The sequence below is a fragment of the Mastomys coucha genome, chromosome X (assembly GCF_008632895.1).
Source record: "Mastomys coucha isolate ucsf_1 chromosome X, UCSF_Mcou_1, whole genome shotgun sequence".
Lineage (NCBI taxonomy): Eukaryota > Metazoa > Chordata > Mammalia > Rodentia > Muridae > Mastomys > Mastomys coucha.
This window is the reverse complement of record NC_045030.1, coordinates 2,489,366-2,494,019: the sequence shown is the minus strand read 5'-3', so window position 1 is coordinate 2,494,019 and position 4,654 is coordinate 2,489,366. Positions and strand designations below refer to the sequence as shown.

The following is a 4,654-nucleotide window of genomic DNA, read 5'->3' as shown; positions in this document are numbered from 1 at the left end:
CCTGGAACTCACTCTGTAGACCAGGCTGGCCTTGAACTCAGAAATCTGCCTGCCTCTGCCTCCCAAATTCTGGGATTAAATGCGTGTGCCACCACCGCCCGGCGGAACTTCAATTGGAAAGAAAAGTAACCCTACTAGATTGGCCTGTGGGACATTTTCTTGATTGATGATTCATTTGGGAAGGCCTAGCTCACTATGGGTGGTGCCATCCCTGGGCTGATGGTCCCAAGTGATATAAGAAAGAAGGCTGAGCTAGCCATGAAGAATAAGCCGGGAGACAGCATCCCTCCATGGCCTCTACATCAGCTCCTCTCTCCAGGTTCCATGGCCTCTACATCAGCTCCTCTCTCCAGGTTCCGGTCTTGGTTTCCCTCCCTGATAGATTTAAAAGCTGTAAGGCAAAATAAAAACGTTTCTTCCTAAGTTGATTTTGGCCATGGTATTTTATCACAGCAATAGAAACCCTAACCTAGAGCTAGAAGAAAGCAGGGGGAAGAGAAAGTGAGAAAAGGCACACTTGTGGTGGAAGGCATAGTTGTCTTTTTTTTTTTTTTTAACACAAGGTCTTACTATCTAGACCAGGGTGACCTCAAATTCACAACCTTCATGCCTCTGTCTCCCATGGACTGGGATTATAGTTTTGCACTACTATGTCCAGTCCCCATGATCTTTATATAAACTAATCTCACAGGTGATTTCTATTCGGGAACAGCATAGCCTCAGGGAATTCTAGCTGGCTATAAAGTGCTGTGAAACTGAAGAAAGACAGGGGCAAATCTAGGACAGACGTATCATCCTAGGAAACAGCAAGACCAAAACCAGTGAGGCAGAAGCAGGTACAGATACATTGATCCGAACAACAGTAACTTTATCCAAGCTGGACAGTACCTGGTTTATTTTGAGTTCATGTCCTAGTCTTGAGGTTACCAAAGCCCAGTCACAAAGATACACAGAAGACTCTTAACAGCTTTGCTTACTTATACTATGTTGGAAAACTATGTGGGAGAAACTCCCAAGAATATTCTAAGCCAGTCTTAGTGGCCATATGTACAGATGGCTGCCATCAGGCAAGATGAATCACTACAACATGTCACCACGTCTGCCATAGTTTATTTGTTAGAAGTAAGTCACTAGCATGGCGCTGGTGGCGCATGCCTTTAATCCCAGCACTTGGGAGGCAGAGACAGGTGGATTTCTGAGTTTGAGGCCAGCCTAGTCTACAGAGTGAGTTCCAGGACAGCCAGAGCACACAGAGAAACCCTGTCTCGAAAAAAACAAAAACAAAGCAAAACAAAACAGAGCCATTGCTGCCAAGGAGCCAGAACCCACAGTGACATGAGGCAATTTTTCAGTTGATCCATGAGGATAGATGCTATAGAGATGAGGTTCCCCCAAAACTAGGGCTGCACCAATGTAACCTTGCTACCTGAAAAGCATCTGCTTCAACATCCGATTAGCTGTAACAACTCTCAGAAGGTGGCCAGTGATGAGAGACTGGAACTCCAAGTTGGAAGACATAAACTGAGTTGTCATGTCTGTGCCTGCAGCTGTCCCAGCACCACAGCAATAACTTTTAGGAGGTATGAAGTGAATTTTTGAACAGTTTTTGTCAGCAACAACCATCCCTTCAGTTGCTCTTGTGTCTGCTTCAAGAACTATGCCTTCCTTATACACCAGCTCCGGAATAGTAATGACAGTTTTCCAAGCTTGGGGGAGCTTGAACCCCTTTTGGCAAACTCAGCTTCCAAGACAACATTCCTGCTGCAATTATCAAAAGAAAAGCCTCTGAGTGGTGGCCAAAACACGGACACAGTCAACATCTTCCCAAGAAGGTGTTCCTGGGCCACAGTTTGCACTTTTAATTGCTAAACAGAAAAACATACTACAGGATCATAAGTCAATATAAAATTCTCAAATTTACTAACTACAATTTAGGGCGAGCTGTAAGGAAGAGATGCTTGCATATTTGCTTACTGTCCATTCACTGGGCCTGAAGAATCTGCAGGCTTCACACTCTATCTTTCCTGTGCAAATGAAGGAATCATTTCCATATCATCATTTATTATTTTTTGTTGTAATATCATATTTTAATTCTTTGAGAATTTTCGGTGTGCATCCAATGCATTTTGATTATTGTGACCCCCCACTCTTGTTCTTAACCTCTTCCAGATCCACTCCTCCATCCCATCCTAACTCCATATCCTATTATTATTGTTGCTATTATTATTATTATTGTCATATTTTGAAGTGTCTGTTGTCTGTGGGTGCTGGTGTACGTGTCCGTAGGTGCCAACAGAGGGCAGAAGAGGGCAATGGATCCCCTGGAACTGGACTTACAAGGACGTTGTGAGCTACCTGACAACTAAACTTGGGTCCTCTGGAGGAGCAGCAAGAGTTCTAAACTTGGGCAGTGGTGGCGCACGCCTTTGATCCCAGCACTTGGGAGGCAGAGGCAGGCAGATTTCTGAGTTTGAAGCCAGCCTGGTCTACAGAGTGAGTTCCAGGACAGCCAGGGCCAGGGCTACACAGTGAAACCCTGTCTTGAAAAACTAAAAAAAAAAAAAAAAGAGTTTTAAACTGAGCTATTTCTCCACCCCCTCTTTTCTTTTTATAGTTTACCAAGTCCATGTGCCAGCCGTAAACTCATTGATATGGAGCTATCCACTGGAGCATGGTCAAGGTACCAGGTACCAGGTACTTAAAGAAAATGGATTTCCCTTCTGTAAGAAGCCATCGACTGACAGTAACTGATCCTCAGCTACAGATGGCAGCCATATTATTATTCAAATATATTTTCTTTTTTTTAAAAGATTTATTTATTATTATATGTAGGTACACTGTAGCTGTCTTCCGACATATCAGAAGAGGGTGTCAGATCTCATTATGGGTGGTTGTGAGCTACCATGTGGTTGCTGGGATTTGAACTCAGGACCTTTGGAAGAGCAGTCGGTGCTCTTATCCACTGAGCCATCTCACCAGCCCTCAAATATATTTTCATTAAAATATAATTTCACCAGGCAGTGGTGGCACTGCCTTTAATCCTAGCACTTGGGAGGCAGAGGAGGCGGATTTCTGAGTTCGAGGCCAGCCTGGTCTACAGAGTAAATTCCAGGAGAGCCAGGGCTATACAGAGAAACCCTGTCTCAAAAACAATCAATCAATCAATCAAAGCAAACAAACAAAAAATTTTCTATGTAGCTAAAGGTGGGTGGCTTCAAATTTATGATCCTCCTGCCTCAATGTTCTGAGTGTTGGGGTTACAGGTCAATTGTATATATTTGTTGGCTGGTTGTTTTTGAAACAGAGCCTTACTGCATTGAGCAGGCTGATTTCAAGCTTCTCTGTTCATGTGATCTTACAGCCTTAGCTCCCAAGCATTTGGAATTATAGCTACGTGCTGCCATGCTCAGTTCCCACGCGCTCTATTTCCTGGCTAATTTTATATACCTTTTCACAAGCATGGAGCAGTACTGTTGCTTCTTGTAATGTTTATATCAGAAAAATATAGATCCAGCCTCTCTCGGTCCCTTGTACCTTTTAGATATTGAGAGTCACATCATTCTAAGGATGCATCGTCCACAGGGCTGCCTGTAGATAATGACCACTAATGACTCAGAATGTGTCCCTTTGTAGATAAAGACCACAAAAGCCTGACTCAGAGTACACAGGAAAGTATGCTCAGTGCTTTGTTTTCTGGCTCAGTTAAATTATCTGTGTGAAATTTTATCAAGAAATGCACAAGAGCACTGTGCCCTCTCAAGAGTATCTCTGCATTCCTCGATTCATCTCATTTCTAGGCCGATGGGCGTTTCTGCAGCCAGATGCAAGCAGATGTTCTGAATATTTCCCACAGATTCTTTAATCTTCAAGAACACCCAGAAAGTGACCTAGTGTTATCTCTATTTTCACAGATGAAGAACCCTCATATACAGAGAGCTTTAAGAATTTGCCTGAGGCCATACAGTGAATAAAGGACAGAATTGTAACTGGAACTTATTTGAGTTCATACTAATCAAATTGTATCTGTTTGTTTTTCTTGGTTTTGGTTTGTTTGTTTGATTGTTTGGTTGCTTTTTTTGTTTCTTGTTTTTTGTTTTTTTTTGTTTTGGTTTTTTCGAGACAGGGTTTCTCTGTATTGTCCTGGCTGTCCTGGAACTCTATAGACCAGGCTGGCCTCGAACTCAGAAATCCGCCTGCCTCTGCCTCCCAGGTGCTAGGATTAAAGGTGTGCGCCACCACTACCTGGCCCAAATGGGTAGATTTTTATGCCATTTAAGTTTGCTTGTTTTTTTTTAAGACCAGTTCTACCTTGTAGCCCAGATTGCCTTCAAACTCAATCCTCCTGCATCAACTTTCTCCTGCTGGAATTACAGGCATGAGGCACACACAAGGCTCCATCCTACATTTAAATGTTTGTATGTGTGTGTGTGTATATATATGTATATATATATACCGTATGTGTGTGTGTGTGCATGCCACAGCACAGATGTGGAGGTCATAAGACAACTTGCAGGCATCTATTCTTTCTTTCCACCAAGCAAGTTCTGAGGATTGAACTCAAGCAAGATGGCAAGTGTTGAACCATCCGGCTGCTCCCTCTGTCCCATCTTTAATCTTCAAATTCTGAGCCTACCTTCTTTTCTTCCTTTCCCCT

General features: G+C 43.1%; 1 pseudogene; it reads right to left on the bottom strand.

Moving 5' to 3' along the window:
- The window catches only part of LOC116090953, a 3,720-nt pseudogene extending 1,900 nt beyond the window's left edge, over positions 1-1,820 (bottom strand).
- Positions 1,821-4,654: the final 2,834 nt, after the last annotated feature.